Genomic DNA, 24711 nt, shown 5'->3' with positions numbered 1-24711 from the left:
CTCTGAACCGTTAACATTCCCCATAAAGGACGGCTGGCTCTCTGGGAAGGGCTGGGGGGAGGCTACATGGAATAACCACAACGATAAAAGAAACAGAAAATGCCAACGAGAACTTATCAACAATATCCCACAATGCAGAAGAGGAAACCAGGACCGGTGACAGAGAGAGGCAGATGCCCTGACAGAGCAGCCCTAGGATGAGATAAATATTGTCCCAATATCCACACAAATATATAGCAAATAGAGGAAAAAAGATTGGCTCAAACTAACCTGGTATCCTGGCGCCTGCTTCCCAGCAAAATCCATCACCTGTTTAGAACCTCTATGCACACTGACGCATGAGCTGTGTGGCTGTCCTGTTTCCTGTAACCATGGAAACGAGCTCTCTGGCTTCCCAGGGAAAAGGTTTCGTAATCGAAATGAAATCTAATAATTTAAAAGCCTTGTTCTGAGAAGGGGTTCATGGGCTGCTCCACCAGGCTGCTCAAGGGGGGCATGCCATGGAGGAGGGGTTGAACCCCCGCCTAAGAATCATCCATCCATCCGATGGTCATCATATTAGACAACCTGTTGCCTCCCTCCCCTTCACTGCCAAACCATTAAGAAAAGGGGGGATGTACAAATAGCAAAAGTATAAGAGGGGACCCCAAGGGGGTGTGGGGCTCGGTTCCAAAGGGCTGGCTCCCAGAGGGCTTTAGGTGTGCCAATTGAGGTCCATGCCCTAAACAATCCAGAAGCAAGGCAGAAAGGGGAGGGCTGTGTGTCCTTCCAGCAGCCAGATACATCCTTTGAGCCCAGGAGCCCTCAGAGCCCATTTATATTCATGCCACATGTTGACTTTGCCTTATTTTATTGGGGACCCCCAAATTTAGAAAACATGGGAGGGGGATGAGTTTGATCATATAACTCAGGGAAACTGCAATATCTAAAATTTATTAAATAAAGAAATGATTAAAAATGTTAAAAATATTTGTACATGTTAACTGGGAAAAAATGAACTATGGCATTCAAAAAGAATGGCATTGTTGGTGTTCAGGGAGGGCTGGCTCCTCTGGCCCCTTCTGCTCATCCGCCGGTGGGGTCCACCTTTCACCCAACTCTCTCCTGTGGCTCCAAGAAGCTGCAGCATGCACAGTAGGGCACATGGGCTAAGCCAGGTTGAGGGTAAGTGACAGCCCTCCAACCCAGCCCAGAACACACCGTGGTGTGTGTTGAGCTTGCTCAGACATCAAAGACACCAAGGCTGTCCTGGGCGGAACCCGGGCTAATGCCAGTAGTCTTGACTTTCACCCTGCCGCTGGACTTAGAAGACTCTGGAAGACCGCGAGGGCAATGGTGACTTGGTGCCATTCTGCCTCACTGTAATCCAGCTGATGCCCAAGTCAAGACATCCTCCCATGATGTTATCAGTTCTCTTAGAAAATCAAGGACAAACAGCAACCACCCCCGAATACTACCTAACAATGAATCAACAATCCATTTGGGTACCGGATACATCTTCGGAGATTGGAATGAGCTTCAGCTACTTCCAAAAACAAATCCTTTTTGGACGGTGGGGGTATCCCATTGGGCGCCCAAGGTTCGGAAGGCAGTTCCAAAGGAAGCAGGAGGCCTCCCATAGTGACTAGTGTTGGGGTGAGCAGTTCCATGTGACAAACAAGACAATGCCATCCTCACACTGATCTCACACCAGACTTGGCATCTCAGAGGGTCAGGCACAATCCCTACTCTCTAATAGGCACCTGGGAAACCAATAGACTCTGCCATGCCAAGCGTTGGAAAGGGGCATTACAAATAGAGATTTTAACCAGTGGTAACAAGGTTCATTTAATAAGCACTAACATGCTGGACAGCTGGGCAGTGCAGCGGATAGAGTGCCAAGCTGGAGTCAGGGAGACTCATTTTCCTGAATTCAAAGCTAGCTGTAGAGACTTCCTAGCTGCGTGACTCTGGGTAAGTCATTTAACCCCACTGCCTTCAGTTTCCTCATCTGTCAAATGACCTGGAGAAGCAAACGGCAAACGACTCCAGGATCTTTGCCAAGAAAACCTCAAATGGAGTCACAAAGAGTCAGGCATGACTGAAAACAACTGATACATGGGTACTGATTTCATGTATGCAAAGCACTTTGCATGGATCATCTCATGGCCAGATCTCTCTGCTGCCCTCCAGTTCCACATGTCCAGAAGTGAACTCAGCACCTTTGGCCCATCCCTCTCCACCTCCTCCCTTCTCTATTAGTGTTGAGCTCAGAACCCGTGTCACCCTCCACACTTCACTTATGTTCAATCGGTTTCCAAGGCCTAGCAATTTCACCTGTTCAACGCCTTCCCAATGTGTTCTCTTTTCTCCTCTGACACTGCTATCCCCCTGTCCCCCTGTGCAGCTCCTCATCACCTCCTAGCTGGACTAGCTGTTGGGCTGGGGTGGGGCAGGGCAGGGGTCTCTCCCCAGTCCAGGCCATCTTCCATTCAGTCACCAAAGTGATTTTCCTAAAGCATGGGTCTGACCATGTCACCTCACTACTCAAGAAACTCCAGTGGCTCCCTATTGCCTGCAGGATCAAATATGAAATGTTGTGGCCTTCAAAGTCCTACATCACCTGGTCCCCTCCTACCTTTCTGGTCTCCTTACACCTTGCTCCCCAACACATACTCTTTGATCCAATGACAATGGCCTCCTGGCTCTTCTAGAATAAAGTCCTCCATCTCTTTGCTTTGGGCATTTTTTTTGCCAGACCCCCATGCCTCAAATGCTCTTGCACCCGGGATTCCTTTAAGTACCAACTACAATCTCACTTTTAACTCCAATTCTGAGCTTTTCCCACCCCTCTTCATTCCAGTGCCTTCCCTTTCTTCACAATTTACTATTTGTCCTGGAAATAGCTTGTTTGTACATATTTGCTTGCTGGTTTTCTCTCCCATCAGATTAGAAGCTCTGGGCAGTCAAGAACTGTCTTTCGCTTCCTTTTGTATCCCTAACTCTTAGCATAGTGCCTGGAACATTAGGAGCCCTTTAATACAAGTTTATTATCTGATTGACCCCCCTCACAGTAGCCCTGGGAGGTAGGTGCCAATTATTATTGCCATTCTCTGGATGAGGAAACTGAGGCTCAAACAGCATGATGAAAAAAAAGCTTAATTTATAAATTGAAATACTCAGACCAGTATTGTGGAAATCAATAAAATAATTTTTTCGAATTGAACATTTTTATTTAATGAATTGATTTAGAATATTTTTCTATGGTTACATGACTCACAATAAACAATTTTCTTAAAGAATGATTCAACAGATGATGTCAAACTAGTACTTAAAAATCCAAGACATTGAAGACACACCAGAGGCCATCTAATCATCTAATTTTACAAATAAGAAAACTGAGACCTGGGCAGAGGAGAGACAGAGACAGAGAGAACACACTGATTGCTGCTGCTTCCTAGACACCTGTATAAGGGCCAAGTCATGTCAAGAAGCATTTACTGAACTTCCTAGTTGGGTGACCCTGGGAAAGTCACTTAATCCTGACTGCCTAGCTATTACTGCTCTTCTTGGTTAGAACTGATGCTAAGATAGAAAGAAAGGGAAAATGTGAAGGAAGAGGAGGAGGAGGAGGGGAAGAAGATGACAACAACAACAACAACAACAGGGTTCTGAGCTAAGCCCTGAGGACACAGAGAAAGGAAAAAACAGCCCCTGCCCTCAAGGAAAACCCAAACAACTATGTAAAAACCACCTATAGACAGGAAAGAAGCTCAGAAGAAAGGATGACAATAGCCCAATTGACAGGGATTGGGGAGGTGGGATTTTAATTGGGATGGGAAGGAAGTCAGGGCATCCAGGAGGCAGAGGGGAAGAGGGAGGGCATTCCAGGAATGGAAATGCCCAGTTTCTTATCGGAAGCACAGTTAGGAGCCCAATGGCGCTAGATCACAGAGTACATGGAAGGGAGTAAAGGAGAAGGGGACTGGACAGGTAGGAGGAGTCCCTGTTAGAAAAGGCTTTGATCTCTGAGCAGAGGACTGTCACTTTGTTCCTGAAGGTGATAGGGACTCACTGCAAATTAATGAGTGGCCTGGAGTGACATGGCTACTCCTTGTGCTTTAGGAAGAGGACTTCAGGAGTCCAGCGAAGAATAGTCAGGAGTAGAGAAAGGGTGTGACCAGAACCGTAAGGTAGCGGAAACGGGCCAGTTGGCTGTTGCCCCTGTGATGGGATCCAATGGTCCCAGAGACACACGCAGTCCATAGTTTTCAATACTGTCTTAAGACAGTCCACCTCCAATCCAGCCCTTTCCCACTCTGATTTCCCAGTGGTCTGTCGCAAGCTCCCTACACCATCCCAAGGGCACTCCCTTCTCTGGCCCACAAGCCTTGGCTGGGGCTCTCATCTTTTAGGGTATTGTTAAGTCAGACCAGAGGCCTTCCTTCCACCACTGTTTCAGGGACTCAAGTCACAAGGTGGAAAAAAGACCTGGGGCAGGAGAGTCTCGCACCAAAATGCCCAACAGATCCCCAAGTGCCAATTCTGGGCAGCACATTCTTCCATTCCATGATGACCCTCTCTCAAACAAGTACTGACCACCAGCCATCTGAGCCACCTCAGAAGTCTCTTTAAGTGGTATTCCAGGCTACAGGGCCTCCCCTCTCTACTTCATCCTTGCCAAACAAACAACAACACTCCTTCCTCACTTCTGTGACCAAGCCTCTCCCCTGCTCAAACACCTTCACTTTCCTTCATCCTGATGGGCTAGAAAGTCAGTCTCCTAAGCCTGGCACTGAAGGCTCTGTCCCAACTGCACCTGACCTTTCCTTCACAAGCCTCCCTGGGCTCTCAGGTATTTCTCATCACCAGACCAGCCAAAGTGACCCCACTTAGGAGAAACAAAACATGAGTACAAACAGACCCACAGATGAAAAACCATCTCCAATTGTCTTTAAATATATTTCATTTCAAAAAGGTTATCAAGTCATGAAATTTGGTTTTGACTCCAAGAAAAACTGCTCAATAGATTTGCCCTTTTGGTCCAGGAATAAAGGGGATTTCTAAGGAGACTTCTTTTAAAGAGCTGGGTAGCTCAGTGGATTGAGAGCCAGGCCTAGAGATGGGAGATTCTGGGTTCCAATCTGGCCTCAGACACTTCCTAGCTGGGTGACCCTGGGCAAGTCACTTAACCCCCATTGCCTAGCCCTTACCGCTGTTCTGCCTTGGAACCAGTACACAAGACTGATTCTAAGGTGGAAAGTAAGTTTTTAAAAATAGTTAAATACAAACCAGAGAAGTAATTCATCTTTAGAAGAACACTATCATCATCACATTGACATCATCGTCCAATTTACTGGGCACCTAGAGTGTACCCGACACTGCCATCAGCTCCTCAGAAACTTCTGGCCCCCATTAGTGAAGAAGGGAGTGATAGCACCTTGCCTTCCTGCAGGGCTTAACTCTACAAAAACTTTCAAAAATCAGTGGATGCTCACAATGACTCCATGAGTTCCGTAGGACACTTGAGACCATTGGAGTACATACCTAATTAGTAGCACAGCTGACACTAGAACCCAGGTACTCCGATCCCCCATTCTCTGCTCCATCCACTAGCTCTACCTTGAGATTGCAATGACTGAGAATCTTAGGGCACCTCTACTAAGGGAGCTGTGGGCATCCGTGACACCTCTTTAAAAGTTGGGACAAGTTTCCAGGTGAAACTGAGGTCACTCCAGCATGGTAGACAGTATCACTAGAACACAGGGTCATTCTTCACTATACACTCTACACTGATTGCTAGCAGGAGGTCTTAGGATGGTCTGAAAGAAAAGAGAATATGTCTATGATGTGAAGCAATTGGGGGGCACAGCAGCCATAGTAATAATGCCCTTACAACGCCCTAGATGGATTTCTCCTTCCATACAACTTTCCCCCTTTGGACCTAAAAGCAAATGCAACTCTTGAGGAAAGGATATTGGATTATCCATAATGTCTCTCTGTCTCTCTGTCTCTCAGTCCCTCTCTGCCTCTGTCTCTGTCTGTCTGTCTGTCTGTCTCTCTCTCTCACACACACACATACATACGCTCGCTCACTCTAGTTTTGTCCCATTAATCATTCATTTTTAAGATCAAATCGTCTAGAGGAGGATGAAAAGGGATTTCCACTCTAGAATAATGATAACCCCAGACACATCTCTGCATCTTTCCAAAAGGGTTTTCCTACAGGACTTCTCCTTCCATGACTCTTACTTTGGGGCTTTGTATGAAGATGGGGCAGCTGTAGCTTCTTTACCTGGGATTTGGTTCCTGCTTCCCAGGAAAATCCATCCCTTGTTTCTGGAACCTCTTTGTACAGGGAAGGCCAAGCTGTGCGGCTGCTTTGTCTCCTGTAACCATAGAAACGAGCTCGCTGGCTTTGGGGGGGGAGGTCTATAACCTGAATGAAATCTAATAATTTCACAACCTTATTTGGAGAAAGCATCCATAGGCTTCTCCGTCAGGCTGCCCAAGGGGGCCATGCGCTAGAAGGACTGAAAAGGGGTCTCATGAGTGACCTGTAGCCTCCCCTGCTTCCCCCAAACCACTAAGGCAGATGAGACAACACAGACAAATGAACAAGAGGGGGAAAGAGGCCCCAATCAGTGACATGGGGTTATATGGGACCTGTTGGTGACTAGATTCAAGAGGGTTTTAGGCCTAGTGATTTTCTCAGTAAAATCTGAGGGAAAACTCTCAGCTGAGAGTGTGGGACTAGAGAAGCCATGAAAAGGTTTCAAAGAGCTTGTGTGGTGTTGCACCCCTTGAGAACAGGGACTCTCCTAAGGTCTACAGTGGCTGGCCCAACAACAGGGCAGGTGCTCAGGCACTGTTGGCTGACTGAATGGGCACAAAACGCCATGACGCCCCAGCCAAGAGGAACCCTAGGCCTGGCATCATGCTTGAAGGTAACCCCCAAAGCAATACTAGAAAGCCATAAGCATTTGCATTTCGTTGCCCAGCCGAGGCTACACATAGCCCAGTCGTAATCGCTATGGACTCTCTTGCCTTTGGGGGAGATCGATGGTAGGGAAGAGTTGGAGAGACTGGGGGAAGAGGAGAGCCTGTTCTCTTGGGCACTGCCGTTTCTCCCAGGGCTTTCGGCTCCCATACTTAAGAATAAGGACAATGCCAAGCCCACTTCAGGTGGCTGAAGCAAAAGTCTCTAGGGAGAAGGTGACACGGGCGCAGTGGCAGTCCCCATCATGTCCCTACCCCAGCTTGCTACCCTTGGGACTCTGGGAAACTCTCCTTGGCTCTAAGATCTGGGCCTCTGGCTGTTTCTGAGTCTTGAGTCTTGCAGAGACTTACTTTCCTCCCAGTGGGAGAGCTCTTACTCACTACTCTCTGGTATTTATTCTCTTAAGCTACTTTCTCTGATTTTTGTTTGGCTACATTTGGATAAACAGGTTCCTTTGCTATCTGCTGTGAGGGACACATTTAATGGGAAGGGAGTCAAGCTTTGGGTATAAAGCTTGGGTTCCCACTCCTGCTTTCCCCCAAAAGAGAGAGCAATGAGTTAACATGGACAGCTGGGGGGGGGGGCTGGGTGGATTGGGAGCCAGGCCCAGAGACAGGGGGTTCTGAGTTCCAATCTGGCCTCAGGCACTTCCCAGCTGGGTGACCCTGGGCAAGTCCCTTCACCTCCATTGCCCAGACCTTACTGCTCTTCTGCCTTGCTACCAATACAACAGCATTGATTCTAAGACGCAAGGTGAGGGTTAAAAAAAGAAGTTAGTTTAAATCTGAAGACGAATAACACTGAAGGGAGCAGACAGGTAGAGTTCTAGGCTGCTGCCCCTTGTCTCCTAGGAGATCAGAGCCACCAAACTTCTGGAGCCAATGTCCTGCTTTTCTTCCTGCCAGGGAATACTATTGCTTTCCCCTGCAGAAGGGTGGGGGTACAAGAGTCTCGAGATGCCTATTCTGCCTCCCTTTGAGCGATACAACACCCCCTGCTACATGTGGGGAGACGGCGCTTTCTACACAGAGGCCGGGGAAGACAGCTCCCAGTTGGCCACAGGGTTGGCAATAAAGGGATTCTCCAGGAATCCAAGAGATGAAATTGAAAAGCGAGGGGTTTGTGCCAATGGCAAATGGACAAGCAAGAAACAACAGTAAGGGGGAAAACACGAGCCCCACTGCCCTGGGGTCCTCCGAAGCCAGCCCCTCTTTCTGCAAAGCCCTTCTCAGGCTACCCCTGGTGTCCGCATGTCTGTGCGGGCCATGATTCTGTGTGGAGTTAAAGATCTGTCAACACGAGCCCAGGGGAAAGGAATGGAGGTGATGGGCCTGCACAGCTACCAGCAATATCAAATTCTTGCTACCCCAAAGCAATCAAACAAAAAGGTAATCTCAGCATTTCCAAGATGGTTCCAGGAGGCCGTTTAGCACATGAGAAGGTTGTGCTTCTGCACACCACTCTATCCGATCAATATTTTCTGTGTTTATTGGAGAATTCTGTTGACTGACTGACCTACAAGCAGCTTTCCTGCGAAGTGAAACTGAACTTTTTTTGTTTTTTTAAACCCTTATCTTCTCTTCTGTCTAGGAATCAATACCGTGTATTGGTTCCCCGGCAGAAGAGTGGTAAGGGCTAGGCAATGGGGGTTAAGTGACTTGCCCAGGGTCACCCAGCTGGAATTGTCTGAGGCCAGATCAGAACCCAGGACCTCCTACCTCTAGGCCTGACTCTCCATCCACTGAGCTACCCAGCTGCCCCTATACCAAAATCTAAAGACAAGGACAAAGAACACTCTCATCCCGGACCAGCTGAAGAGGCTGCAGACTTAGGGAATGTCATTGGAATCCAAATAAAGCCAGAGATGATATACCCTCTACTATTTCCCTCTTTACAAATATTTCATTCAGAAAAGAATATCAAATCATGAAACATGCTTTTTGCTTTGAGAAAAGCTGTTCAACAGATTTGCCCTCTTGGTCCAAGAACAAGTGGGATTTCTATGGGAGTCTCTTTAAAGAGCTAACCATAAGCCAGAGAAGCAGTTCATCTTTAGAAGAACGCTGTCCTCACTGCCACTATCGATAACAAACATCCAATTTACTGGCCACCTAGTGTGTACCTGCTACTGTCATTGCAGCTCCCCAGAAACGTTGGGCCCCCATTAATGAGGATGGCAATGGTAGCACCTTGCCTTCCTGCAGTGCTTAGCTCTCTGAAGACTCTTCAAAAGCATCTGATGCTCACAATGACCCCACGAGGTCCAAAGGAGCTTGGATTCATTGGCGTTTGGACTCAGTAAGTGCTATAGTGGCACTAGCTATCCTCTGTTCCTCCCTTCTCTCAGCTCTATCCTGAGATTCCAGAAATTATGGCCAGCCCGAGATCTGAGGGCAGACGCACGTCTAGTGAGGTGCACCATCATGCACGTTGCTTCTAAAATGTCAGACAAGTTTCCAGGTGAAAATGGAGACAGAAAGAACAACATAGTAGACGACACCCTTCAGAACAGAGGGCCAGTCTTCCCCATCCTCTCAACATAGATTACTAGCAGGGGAATTGCAGCTCTGCAACTAATCTGAAAAAAGCCACTCTGTATCTGCTGTGAAATAACAGGGAGGCCTGGCGGGCAGCAGCCAGGATGATAATGTCCATATCATCCCCTGGACAGATATCTACTCATGAGCAACTTTCCCCTTGTAAGGGATACTGAATTGTCCCTAATGTCAGTCTCATATCATGGTCACATGTGCGTCTCACAACCCCCCCCCCCCAACTCATTCTGCCTTTGTCCTATCAGTCTTTCGATTTTAAGATCGAATCACCTAAAGGAGGAAGGAAAGGGATTGGCAGCCTCCAGTAGTGATAACCTCAAACAGAGACGTCTCTGCATCTTTCCTACTCATAGCTTCAATTTGGCCAGGGGGATTTACCTTCCACGGTTCCCACTTGTGGGCCTCATATCCATCTGCAGCAGCAGGAGGATGGGGCAGCTGGAGCTTCTCTACCTGGGATTCTGGCTCCTGCTTCCCAGCAAAATCCATCCCTTGTTTATAGAACCTCTCTGTAGACAAAAGCCCAAGCTATGTGGCTCTCTTGTCTCCTGTAACCATGGCAACGAGCTCTCATGCTTCCCTGTGAAGAGGTTCGATAAGCCGAATGACATCCAATAATTTAAAAGCCTCATTCTGAAGTAGCCATAGATTTTTCCAGGAGGCTACCCAAGGGGCCCAGAATCCAAAGGACATATGGAAGCCCAGATTTAGGATCACTGGCAATCAAAGCTGGATGGTTCTTAAGGGCCATCTTACACAAACCATTGTCTTCTCTAGTCCCCCCCAAACCACTCAAGAAATGGGATAAAACAGATAAATATGCAAAAGTGTGAATGACATAGAGATCTTGGGCCAGGTGGAAGACTAGTTCCAAGGGGGATTTAGATGTGGCTGTTGAAGAATATTGCCCATGATGCCCATTTCCTAAATGGGCCAGAGGTGGGTTACACAGGGGGAGCTTGATCTGTCCTTCTAAACCAGGGGTCCCCAAACTATGGTCCGCAGGCCACATGTGGCCCCCTGAGGCCATGTATCTGGCCCTCACTGCACTTCTGGAAGGGGCACCTCTTTCATTGGTGGTCAGTGAAAGAAGCACCGTATGTGGTGGTGCCGCAAATGGCGGTATCGCTCACTTACAGTACTACTTCGGGTGACATCATCCTTTGCGTGGTGCCTTAGAACGAGGTGCTGCGCAAAGGATTATGTGACTGCACAATGGAAGACATCACCACGATGAGTAGCGGTCTGGAGGAGGGGATTCCACACTGTGTATACTGCTGCCTGGCCAGGGTGAGGGTGAGGGTGAGGGTGAGGGTTAGGGTTAGGTTTTTACAGTTTGGCCCTCCAACAGTGTGAGGGACAGTGAACTGGCCCCCTAAACAGATTTAGGGTATAGAATCTAAATGCTCACCTTGGGCAGCCACATACATATTGTAATGCTTACGAGAGTCCTAGAACCTTATTTGATGCCCATTTATGTCCTCCTCAGAACTTGCTTTGGATGAATTAGTTGTACTAGCCTGTTTGGGCCCCGAAATGATATCTATCAATTAATCAACAATCAACCTAGGTGCCAGGTATACCATTTGGGACTTGTGTGTCTGCCAACTATTGCTATTTCCAAAAATAAATTCATTCCTTACAGGACAGTGGAGAAATGCCATTGTGTGCTGGAGGTGCTGAAGGCAACCTAGAGGAAGCAGTGTGGTGGCCAGAGCAGTTCCAAGGGGCAGTCATGGCATTTCGTTTTAGGGTCTCATTATGATCACATCCTCATACTAATCTCCATCTTCTCCCCAACCAGATTGGTGCCATTTTCTTGGGGAAGAATATCCACTCCCTCCCACAGGTCCTTTGGGAGTCTTGCCCAACCATGTCAAGTGTAAACTGAACATTATGAATAGATTTTGATGAGAAAATCAAACCCCGTTAATAATACTAGCTGATATCAATGCTGCCGTTATCTCCACCTTCCAGATGGGGTTCAGAGAGGCTGAGAGATATTACCAGGGTCACACGCCTAGAAGTCTCAACATGGGGCTCTGAACCAAAGCTTCCATGATACCAAATTGGGGGCTCTCCATTCGTTGGGCTACAGCATAAGGACAGTGACAGAGAGTTCCATGTCCATAGTGAGAACATGGGACCTGTAGGGAGGAAATGCAAAAGTGATCTTGTGGAAGCACCATTTTACAGCCACTCTTCAAGGCTGAGGAGACACAGCAAGGATCATCTGATCACTTCCTTTGACAGATAAGGAAGCTGAGGTGTGGACAGATAAAGTGACTTGGCCACTGGTAGAAAGCTTTCCAGATTCCGTTACAGCTGGATCAGGAGCAAGTCAACACAAGAACCATTTCTGAATCATTTGTCATGTGCCGGTCATTGTGCTAAAAAATAGCAACAGCCCTCACTTGCTCTCAGAGCCAACAGGCCCCCGAGACAGAAAGCAGCCACACAGGGTCTAGGCTAGGTACACTGGAGCTCACCACAGGAGGACAGGAACACTGACAGACACAGAAGGTGGAATTTTAGGTGGGACTGGAAGGAAGTCAGGGAAGGTGGGCAGGGAGACAGGAGGAGGGAGAGCATTCCAGGGAGTCAGGGAAATCACCCACAATTGGGAGCTGATGGCTATTGTGCAAGAACACATAAGAGACTTGTCGCATCCCAGCTATATTGGCATCTTGAAAACATCATTGTTGTATTGATATTGCATCTTGTGTTCATATTCCTGACTCATGGCCATGCTACTTATTAATCCCTGTATTTCCTAATCTTCGGTCCAAAAGTCAAAATTCCTGGGCCGGGCGTTAGCTGCCACGGGGTCCTGGCTCCCCCCTTGTTAGACCACACTCCTTAGCAAGTCACATGTTCGATTAACCTCCTCCTCACTGATTACGTGACTGTCAACTGAGCCAATGTTAACCTATGCCATGTCACATGTTCATTAGCTACCTCCCACTCCACATTCCTAAACCCTCCAATAGAAGTTTGGAGACACATGTGGAGCCCTCTTTCAATACCATCGGAGGAGCACGCACGATGGAGCCCATGTTTTTTAACTTCTTGTCTCTGAGTCTTTATTCCTTTGTCTCTCTCTCTCTGTCTCTCCCTCTCCCTCCCTCCCTCCCTCCCTCCCTCCCTCCCTCCCTCCCTCCCTCCCTCCCTCCTTCCCTCCTCTCTCCATTTTCCCTCAGTTTCCAATTCCCTTCTCAGGTGTCCACCCACAGAAATATTAATATGTAACTGCAGGAGGTTACAAGACCAGTGTAGTTTGATCATAGATGATATGGTGGGGATTCAAGGGTAAGAAGGCCGGAGAGATGAGGAGGGGCCAGGTCAGGAAACACTTTGAACTCAAAACATAGACTTTTCAATTGGACCCTGGAGCTAATAGGGAACGCCTGGATCTTACTGACTAGGAGAATGATATGGGAAAATTTGACCAATGAGAAGAGAACTTTGGTAGGGGAGGGGAAAGACTTGAGACAAGTACACCAACCAGCAGGCTACTGTCATTGTCTGAGCATGATGGGATACAGTGGTCCCAGGTACATGACCCTGGGCTTTCCTCATTATAACCAGACCCCACCCTTCCAAAAGATCCATTTCCCACTCTTTCTATACCCCATTGCTTTGGTAAGGAGGTCCCCAAGTCCCTATCTGCAACCACCCCCCAAATATCCTGAGGAGACTCACTTACTTCTCTGCTCCATGAGCCATGGTTCACTCTCACCTGGGTCTCCAATCTTTTCAGTATTGGTACAATATCAACAGAGACCCTCCTTCCTTGATAACTTCAGGGATGAAGGTCAGGAAAAGGCAAAAGAACCTCTAGGAAGGTCTTGTCCTGAAATGATTGGACCCATTTGGAGGGGATGTGGGCAACAAGTTCTATCTATTGCCATAGCTACTCTTCTCACACAGGCTCTGATCATCCATCATCTTTGTGTTATTAGAAGCCTCCTGATTTGGCCTCTAGGATTGAAGGGCCTCCTTCCCCAGCTCATCCTTGCCAAATAGTTGCCAAAAGAATAGAGATCCTTCCTCACTTCTGCTCCCTTGCTCAGTTGTTCAGTCTATTTTATTCTGGTGGACTAAAGAACCAATCTCCTGAACCTGGCATTTGATGCTCCCTACCAACTGCACCCAACTTGTCCTTCTACAGCCTGAGTTGTTCTCTCTCTCTTTTCTTAGGTGTGCTTCTACAACCTCCTCTTCTCCCCTGTTCTATGCATTTGGATAGGCTCTCTGTCCCCCAGGGACGGAAGATTAGGCATGCCTCTCCACCACCTGCTAAAATCTTCCTTCATTCTAGGACCAGCTCAAGTATCACTTCTAAGAATCCTTCCCTGACTCCCACCAATCTTAGCCTGTTCTAAAAGGCCATGATGCCACAGCCAAGACAGGACCACTAGGCCTCCTGTGCTCTGGGGTCCACCTCCCTGCCTTTCCCTGGCTCCACGCTCTCAGTTACCCCCCAAAGGAAGACCAGAAGACCAGGGGGACATCTGTGCTTCTGGGCCCTCAGTACTTTCTCTCCAGTCTCCAGTAGGGATCAATTGGCCATGGGGTGGGGAATGGAGGAATTCCCCAGGAAGGACAAAGAAGGACAGGCTGGTAAACAGCACCGAGCTTTGCCAATGCCAGAGGAAAAGAAACAAATGACAGGGAAGAGATAAGCAGTGGCAAGCTGGAGGGAGGGAACCAGGACCCCAAAGAGCAACATTTTATTTCAGGCCTGAGAACAAGGAGGGGTTTCTAAATGCTTTGTAGCATCTGGCTGATAAAAGAGCACATTCTAGCCTTGAAATTAACTCTCCAGACAGAGTCACAGGAAGGAGAGGCCTTGGCCTGCATAACAATGTTATTCTACCACGTACAAACCTCCTGGCCTTGGGTGCTGGAGCCCTCCTCAGGTTCTAAACAGTGTCTGGCTGGCAGGGAAATCCATGGGGGGTGGGGGGGAAGCTCATTATGTGGTCAGGAACATGTGGGGACATGTGTGTACAGGTACATAGGCATGTGGGACTCCATGTGCATGCCTCAGAGGCTGGGGTGAGCCTATAGAGGTGATAAGCATCCTGTATCTGAAGCCTGAGCTGTGAGCATGTCCACGTGTCTGTAACCATGGAAACGAGCCCTCTTGATTCCTGGGGAAAAGGTTTCACAATCTGAAAGAAAACTCATCATTCAAAAGCCTTATGTGAGCAGGGGCCCAGACACTTCTCCATGAGGCTGCCCGAGGGGCCCCTGACACAAAGGACGCGTGGACCCCCTGCCTCAGAATCCTTAACTGTTAGGGCTGGGGGGGACCCTGTACACCATCTCTCGTGACCTGTTGCCTCCCCTTCTCCCTCCAAATCCCTAAGAAAAAAGGATTAAAATGGACAGATGAGGAAAGTGTGTGAGAAAGGGCCCAAAAGAATGACATGGGGTGTGTGCGTTCTGCTCCAAGAGGCCTTCCGGGTGGCTGTTGAGGAATAGTGTCCATGATGGCCGGAAGGGGACCCAGAGGGGACCACTGGCTGTCCTTCCAAACCTTCTCATTACAGGATGAAGCCAATAAGGCTATGGAGAGAACTCATCCTGAGTCTCCCTTATTCCCTTTCAAGCAACTCTAAAATAACACAGTCCTTACTCCCAAAGGATCAATAGATGTGCAGCTTCTGGTCAGTTGTTTTTTTTTTTGAGAAGGGGTTTAGACACCAAGTCCAGCTTTTATTACAGAATGGAATGGAAAAGGAGGTGAGGCAGAAGCCCTTGCTGGAGTTCCTAACAGATCAAGGGGCAGAGGGTTCTCCCCCAGGTTTTTTGGGCCCTACTTCACTGGGGACAGAGGGTTCAAGAATGAGTTGCTGCTGCTGGCACCCAAGATGCCATAAGTCATTAAAGCCTCCCAACCCAGAGCAATGCCAATTTCAAGAAAGTGGGGAGCACTAGCAAATGTGACATCAAGAATGAGGGGGACCTGATCAGGGTCCCAGGGCCAGGGAGGAATCCTAATGCTGGTGACTAGAGGGGAACCAAGTCCCCTCCTGGGTAAAAACTAGAGTGCAAGCTGGGAAAGTAGTGACTACACAGCTCCCTAGATCATACCTCCTTGGAAGCACCCAAAACCAACAGACCCCTAGAAGTAGCTCTGAAAACAGCTACAAGAAAGGACTGAAGCTAAGGACAATGACCCTCCACCCCAGGAACAGAGACCAACTTTAACACAAGGTAAAAAGTCAAAAAATAGGCTGAAAAAATGAGTAAACAACAGACACACTAAAATCTTGACCATAACCAGTTACTATGGTGGCAGGGCAGATCAAGATACAAACTCAGAAGAAGACAATAATGCCAAAGCAATAACAAATAAAGCCTGGAAACATGTGAATCAGATACAATCCCTATAAGAATTACAGAAAGATCTCAAAAATGATTATCAAAATCAAATAAGAGAGGAAGAGAACAAATCTGGAAAAGAAATGAGAGTGATGCAAGAACTTCATGAAGAGTCAACAACTTGGTACCAAAAATTCTTAAGAAAATAAATAGAACTAATTAAATAGTAAAATAGACCCAAAAATCCACTGAAAAGAACGCTTTAAAAAGCATAATTGGCCAAATGGAAAAAGAGGTGCCAACTGAAGAAAATATTTCCTTTAAAAATATTTTATTTCCCACTAATCAACATGTATGCACCAAATAATATAGCACCCAAATTTCTAATGGAGAAACTAGGAGAATTGAAGGAAGAAATAGACAGTAAAACCATATTAGTGGGAGACTTAAACCAACCATTATCAAATTTAGATAAATCAAACCAAAAATAAATAAGAAAGAGGTCAAAGCAGTGAATGAAATCTTAGAAAAATTAGAATTAATAGACATATGGAGAAAAATAAATAGGGATAAAAAGGAATACACCTTCTTCTCAGCACCACATGGCACATTCACAAAGATTGACCATACATTAGGTCACAGAAACATGGCACACAAATGCAGAAAAGCAGAAATAATAAATGCAGCCTTCTCAGATCACAAGGCAATAAAAATAATGATCAGTAAAGGTACATGGAAAACCAAATCAAAAACTAATTGGAAATTAAACAATATGATACTCCAAAATTGTTTAGTTAGAGAAGAAATCATAGAAACAATTAATAATTTTATCCAGGAAAATGACAATGGCGAGACATCCTTTCAAACCTTTTGGGATGCAGCCAAAGCGGTAATCAGAGGTAAATTCATATCCCTGAGTGCATATATCAACAAACTAGGGAGAGCAGAGATCAATCAATTGGAATTGCAAATTAAAAAACTCGAAAGCGATCAAATTAAAAAGCCCCAGCAGAAAACCAAACTAGAAATCCTAAAAACTAAGGGAGAAATTAATAAAATCGAAAGTGATAGAACTATTGATTTAATAAATAAGACAAGAAGCTGGTACTTTGAAAAAACAAACAACATAGACAAAGTACTGGTCAATCTAATTAAAAAAAGGAAGTAAGAAAAGAAAATTAACAGCATCAAAGATGAAAAGGGGGACATCACCTCTGATGAAGAGGAAATTAAGGCAATCATTAGAAATTACTTTGCCCAATTATATGGCAATAAATACACCAATTTAGGTGATATGGATGAATATATACAAAAATACAAACTGCCTAGACTAACAGAAGAGGAAATAAAATTTTTAAATAATCCCATATCAAAAAATGAAATCCAACAAGCCATCAAAGAACTTCCTAAGAAAAAATCCCCAGGGCCTGATGGATTCACCAGTGAATTCTATGAAACATTCAGAGAACAGTTAATCCCAATACTATACAAACTATTTGACATAATAAGCAAAGAGGGAGTTCTACCAAACTCCTTTTATGACACAAACATGGTACTGATTCCAAAACCAGGCAGGTCAAAAACAGAGAAAGAAAACTATAGACCAATCTCCCTAATGAATATAGATGCAAAAATCTTAAATAGGATACTAGCAAAAAGACTCCAGCAAGTGATCAGAAGGATCATCCACCATGATCAAGTAGGATTTATACCAGGGATGCAGGGCTGGTTCAATATTAGGAAAACCATCCACATAATTGACCACATCAACAAGCAAACCAACAAGAACCACATGATTATCTCAATAGACGCAGAAAAAGCATTTGATAAAATACAACACCCATTCCTATTAAAAACACTAGAAAGCATAGGAATAGAAGGGTCATTCCTAAAAATAATAAACAGTATATATCTAAAACCATCAGCTAATATCATCTGCAATGGGGATAAACTAGATGCATTCCCAATAAGATCAGGAGTGAAACAAGGATGCCCATTATCACCCCTACTATTTGACATTGTACTAGAAACACTAGCAGTAGCAATTAGAGAAGAAAAAGAAATTGAAGGCATCAAAATAGGCAAGGAGGAGACCAAGTTATCACTCTTTGCAGATGACATGATGGTCTACTTAAAGAATCCTAGAGATTCAACCAAAAAGCTAATTGAAAGAATCAACAACTTTAGCAAAGTTGCAGGATACAAAATAAACCCACATAAGTCATCAGCTTTTCTATATATCTCCAACACAGCTCAGCAGCAAGAACTAGAAAGAGAAATCCCATTCAGAATCACCTTAGACAAAATAAAATACCTAGGAATCTACCTCCCGAGACAAACACAGGAACTATATGAACACAACTACAAAACACTCGCCACACAACTAAAACTAGACTTGAGCAATTGGAAAAACATTAACTACTCATGCATAGGACGAGCCAATATAATAAAAATGACCATCCTACCCAAACTTATTTATCTATTTAGTGCCATACCCATTGAACTACCAAAATACTTCTTCACTGATTTAGAAAAAAACCATAACAAAGTTCATTTGAAAGAACAAAAGATCAAGGATATCCAGGGAAATAATGAAAAAAAACCACATATGATGGGGGCCTTGCAGTCCCTGACCTTAAACTATATTACAAAGCAGCAGTCATCAAAACAATTTGGTACTGGCTAAGAAACAGAAAAGAAGATCAGTGGAATAGACTGGGGGAAAGCGACCTCAGCAAGACAGTATACGATAAACCCAAAGATCCCAGCTTTTGGGACAAAAATCCACTATTCGATAAAAACTGCTGGGAAAATTGGAAGACAGTGTGGGAGAGACTAGGAATAGATCAACACCTCACACCCTACACCAAGATAAATTCAAAATGGGTGAGTGACTTAAACATAAAGAAGGAAACCATAAGTAAATTGGGTAAACACAGAATAGTATACATGTCAGACCTTTGGGAGGGGAAAGGTTTTAAAACCAAGCAAGACATAGAAAGAATCACAAAATGTAAAATAAATAATTTTGACTACATCAAATTAAAAAACTTTTGTACAAACAAAACCAATGTAACTAAAATCAGAAGGGAAACAACAAATAAAAATATTTTATTTCCCCCAATTATACTTAAAAACAACTTTTAATATTCATTTTTTAAAAAAGTTGAGTTCTAAATTCTCTCCCTCTTTCCCACTTTCCTTTTCTTTCTCCCTCCCATCCTTCCTTCCCTTGGGAAGGTAAACAATCTGACATGGATTTTACATGTGCAATCATATAAAACATTTTTCCATGTTAGTCATTTTGTGGAAGGGATATCAAAGAAATAAACAAAAGAAGAAAGAAAGTGATTATATGTTTTGGTCTGCATTCAGACTCTGTTAGTTCTTTCTCTGAAGGCAGATGGTATTAAAAAAACAACTTACCTTCCATCTTAGAATCAATACTGTGTATTGGTTCCAAGACAGAAGAGGAGTAAGGCCTAGGCAATAGGAGTCAAATGATCTGCCCAGGGTCACACAGTCAGGAAGTATCTGAATTAAGATTTGAACTCAGGACCTCCCATTTCTAAGCCTGGCTTTCAATCTACTGAGACACCAAGCTGCCCCCTGGTGGCATTTTTCATCATGAGTCTCTGGGATTATCTTGGATCACTGTATTGCTGAGAAAAATAATTCCTTAAAAATTAGAACTGGGAAAGTACAAACTAATGACTATTCCATGATACTTCAAGAAACAAAATCAGAAGGATGGGAAGAATAGAGGAGAATGTGAAATACCTCATTGGGAAAACAATGGACCTGGAAAACATAGAGAAGAGATAAGTTAAGAATTATTGGACAACCTGAAAGTCATTTTCAAAAAGGAGAGCCTAGAAACTGGGTATATGATTTAAACATAAAGAGTGATATTTTAAGCTGTAGACAGAGGGAGAGATTAAGAAAATCCCTTTAACAAAAAGTAAATTAGGGTAACATAGAATAGAAAATCCCTTTAACAAAGTAAGTTAGGGAAACACAGAATATTTCAACTGTCAGATCTACAGAGAAGGGAAGAATTTATGACCAAATAAAAGATAGAGGACATTGCAAGATAGAAAATGAATAGTTTTGATTAAGATGTGTTAAAAAGGTTTTCTACAAACAAAAAACAATGCAACCAAGATTAGAAGGGAAACAACAACCTGGGAAAATTTTTTATAACAAATTTCTATGGTAAAGGTCTCATTTCTCAAATACATAAAGAACTAAGTCAGCTTTATATAAATACAAGCCATTCCCCACCTGATAAATGGTCAAAGGATATGAATAGGTAGTTTTCAGTTGAAGAAATCAAAACCATCAATAATCATATGAAAAATGTTTTAAATCCTTCTCAATTAGAGAAATGAAAATTAAAACAACTCTGCAGTACCACCTCACACCTAGCAGACTGGCCAATATATCAGTAAAGAAAAATGATAAATGTCAGAGGGAATGTGGCAAAATTGGGACACTAATGCATTGCTGGAGGAGTTGTAAATGGATCCTACCATGCAGAGAGGCAATTTGGAATCATGCCCAAAGGGCTATAAAAGAATACACACCTTTTGATCCAGCAATACCACGGGGGCGGGGAAAGGGAGGGGGTAGAAAGGGAAGTAAAATAAGGGTGGGAACTAGGGGGACTTATTAAAAACAAACATTGATGTAGAAGGAAATAGTGACAGAAGAAAAGGCAGGACTAGGAGAAGAAATCAAAATGTTGGGAAATAAACAGCTGGTAATCATAACTCTGAATGTGAATGGAATGAACTCATCCATAAAACACAAGCAAATAGCAGAGTGGATTAGAATCCAAAACCATATCATATGCCATCTACAAGAAACACACATGAGGAAGGTAGATACGCATAGGGTGAAAGTAAGAGGATGGAGCCAAATCTATTGAGTATCAACTAACAAAAAGATGGCAGGAGTCACAATCATGATATCTGACAAAGCCAAAGTAAAAAGAAATCTAGTTAAAAGAGATAGGGAAGGTAATTACATCCTGATAAAAGGCAGTATAGACAATGAGGAAATATCAGTAATCAACATGTATGCACCAAATGGCATAGCATCCAAATTTCTAAAGGAGAAACTAGTGGAGCTCAAGGACGAAATATATAGAAAAACTATACTAGTGGGAGACCTGAACCTTCCTCGATAAGAACTAGATAAATTAAACCAAAAAATAAATAAGAAAGAGGTAAGAGAAGTGAATGAAATCTTAGAAAAACTAGAGTTAGTAGACATGTGGAGAAAAATAAATAAGGACAAAAGGGAATATACCTTCTTTTCAGCAGCACATGGTACATTCACAAAAATTGACCATGTATTAGGGCATACAAACATTGCAAACAAGTGCAAAAGAGCAGAAATAATAAATGCAACCTTCTCAGATCACAATGCAATGAAAATAATAATTAGTAAGGGTAGATGGAGAGGTAAATAGAACATTAACTGGAAATTAAACAATACGATTCTCCAAAACCTGTTAGTGAAAGAACAAATCATAGAAACAATTAATAATTTCATGGAAGAAAATGACAATGATGAGACATCCTTTCAAAACCTATGGGATGCAGCCAAAGCAGTACTGGGGGGGGGGGATTTATATCCTTGAGTTCATATATTAATAAATTAGGGAGGGCAGAGCTCAATGTATTGGGCATGCAAATTAAAAAACTAGAAAGTGAACAAATTAAAAATCCTCAGATGAAGACTAAACTAGAGATCCTAAAATTCAAAGGAGAAATTAATAAAATTGAAAGTCAAAGAACTATTGATTTAATAAATAAGAAGCTGGTACTTTGAAAAAACAAATAAAATAGACAAAGTACTGGTCAATCTAATTAAAAAAAGGAAAGAAGAAAAGCAAATTGACAGTATTCAAGATGAAAAGGGAGACCTCACCTCTAATGAAGAGGAAATTAAGGCAATCATTAAAAACTACTGTGGCCGAATATATGGCAACAAATATGGCAATCTAGGTTATATGGATGAATACTTACAAAAATATAAATTGCCTAGACTAAGAGAGGAAGAAATAAATTACCTAAACAACCCCATATCAGAAAAAGAAATTGAACAAGCCATCAAAGAACTCCCTAAGAAAAAATCTCCAGGTCCAGATGGATTCACAAATGAATTCTATCAAACATTCAAAGAACAACTAATCCCAATATTATACAAACTATTTGACAGAATAAGCAACGAAGGAGTTCTACCAAATTCATTTTATGACACAAACATGCTATTAATCCCAAAACCAGGAAGGTCAAAAACAGAGATAGAAAACTTTAGACCAATCTACTTAATGAATATACATGCAAAAATCTTAAATACGATACTAGCAAAAAGGCTCCGGCAAGTCATCACAAGGGTTATTCACTTTGACCAGGTAGGATTCATACCAGGAATGCAAGGATGGTTCAATATTAGGAAAACCATTCACATAATTGCCCATATTAATAAGCAAACTGACAAAAATCACATGATTATCTCAAAAGATGCAGAAAAAGCCTTTGATAAAATACAACATCCAATCCTATTAAAAACACTAGAAAGCATAGGAATAGAAGGGCCTTTCCTAAAAATAATAAACAGTATATATCTAAAACCATCAGCCAACATCATCTGCAATGGGGATAAACTAGAAGCCTTCCCAATAAGATCAAGAGTGAAACAAGGATGCCCATTTTCACCTCTATTATTTAACATTATGCTAAGAAACACTAGCAGTAGCAATTAGAGAAGAAAAAGAAATTGAAGGCATTAAAATAGGCAATGAGGAGACCAAGCTACCACTCTTTGCAGATGATATGATGGTCTACTTAAAGAATTCTAGAGATTCAACCAAAAAGCTAATAGAAATAATCAACAACTTTAGCAAAGTTGCAGGATACAAAATAAATCTGCATAAGTCGTCAGCATTTCTATATATCTCCAACCCATCTCAGCAGCAAGATCTAGAAAGAGAAATCCCATTCAAAATTACCTTAGACAAAGTAATATACTGAGGAATCTACCTCCCGAGACAAACACAGGAACTTTATGAACACAACTACAAAACACTCTCCACACAACTAAAACTAGACTTGAACAATTGGAAAAACATTAACTGCTCATGGGTACGACGAGCCAATATAATAAAAATGACCATCCTACCCAAACTCATCTATCTATTTAGTGCCATACCCATGGAACTTCCAAAAAAAGTTTTACTGATCTAGAAAAAACCATAACACAGTTCATTTGGAAGAACAAAGGATCAAGGATATCCAGGGAAATAATGAAAAAAAAATACAAAGGAGGGGGGCCTTGCATTCCCAGATCTCAAACTATACTATAAAGCAGTGGTCATCAAAACAATATGGTACTGGCTAAGAGACAGAAAGGAGGATCAGTGGAATAGACTCGGAGTAAGTGACCTCAGCAAGAAAGTATATGAAAAACCCAAAGACCCCAGCTTTTGGGACAAAAATCCACTATTTCATAAAAACTGCTGGGAAAATTGGAGGACAGTGTGGGAAAGATTAGGTTTGGATCAACACCTCACACCCTACACCAAGATAAACTCAGAATGGGTGAATGACTTGAACATAAAGAAGGAAACTATAAGAAAATTAGGCGAACACAGAATAGTATACATGTCAGACCTTTGGGAAGGGAAAGATTTTAAAACCAAGAAAGACTTAGAAAGAGTCACAAAATGGAAAATAAATAATCTGGAATACATCAAATTTAAAAGTTTTTGTACAAACAAAAGCAATGTAACTAAAGTCAGAAGGGTAGCAACAAATTGGGAAACAATCTTCATAAAAACCTCTGACAAAGGTTTAATTACTCAAATTTACAAAGAGCTAAATCAGTTGTACAAAAAAATCAAGCCATTCTCCAATTGATAAATGGGCAAGGGACATGGATAGGCAGTTCTCAGATAAAGAAATCAAAACTATTAATAAGCACATGAAGAAGTGTTCTAAATCTCTTATAATCAGAGAGATGCAAATCAAAACAACTCTGAGTTATCACCTCACACCTAGCAGATTGGCTAACATGACAGCAATGGAAAGTGTAAAAATGGAGATTTGAACCCCAGACTTCAATCCCCAGAAATCCTTGGTACTTCCCAAAATTCCCTATAATCTCACCTGAGTCCTCACCTGAGTGCTAGAACACAATTTTTATTTAAAGAGCTCTCTGCCTCCGAAGACTCTCTTCTTTTGCTTCTAAGCACACGTGTCTCTCTACCTGGTAGGCAAGATGTAGTGAGTAGGTTGCACATGCTTTTCTTATTTTGTATTTCTTTATCCTTGATTTCTAATAATCTTTAATAAACCTCATAAAAATATAATACTTTTGTTACTAGAAACTAATTTAACTGTTACAAAAGTAATGAATGCTTGAGGGTGTGTGGCAAAGTTGGGACATTAATTCATTGCTGGTGGAGTTGGGAATTGATTCAACCATTCTGGAGGGCAATTTGGAACTAGGTCCAAAGGGTGCTAAAAGACTGCCTGCTCTATGATCCAGCCATAGCACTACTGGGTTTGTACCCCAAAGAGATTAATAAGGAAAAAGACGTATACAAGAACATTCATAGCTGCGCTCTTTGTGGTGGCCAAAAACTGGAAAACGAGGGGATGCCCTTCAATTGGGGAATGGCTGAACAAACTGTGGTATATGTTGGTGATGGAATATTATTGTGCAAAAAGGAATAATAAAGTGGAGAAATTCCATGGAGACTGGAACAACCTCCATAATGTGATGCAGAGCGAAAGGAGCAGAACCAGAACATTGTACACAGAGACTGATACA

The 24711-nt window shown here is 43.3% G+C and overlaps 1 protein-coding gene across 1 annotated transcript in view; it reads right to left on the bottom strand.

The window, feature by feature from the left end:
* TRO (trophinin) overlaps positions 1-365 on the bottom strand; it is a 35956-nt gene extending 35591 nt beyond the window's left edge. Inside the window, exon 1 of the mRNA XM_007507751.3 lies at positions 271-365. The gene's annotated coding sequence lies outside the window, so the exon portion shown is untranslated. The remainder of the gene's footprint in view (positions 1-270) is intronic.
* Positions 366-24711: the final 24346 nt, after the last annotated feature.

Source organism: Monodelphis domestica, chromosome X, assembly GCF_027887165.1.
Source record: "Monodelphis domestica isolate mMonDom1 chromosome X, mMonDom1.pri, whole genome shotgun sequence".
Taxonomy (NCBI): domain Eukaryota; kingdom Metazoa; phylum Chordata; class Mammalia; order Didelphimorphia; family Didelphidae; genus Monodelphis; species Monodelphis domestica.
The sequence above is the reverse complement of the archived record's forward strand: the minus strand, read 5'-3'. Positions and strand labels throughout refer to the sequence as shown.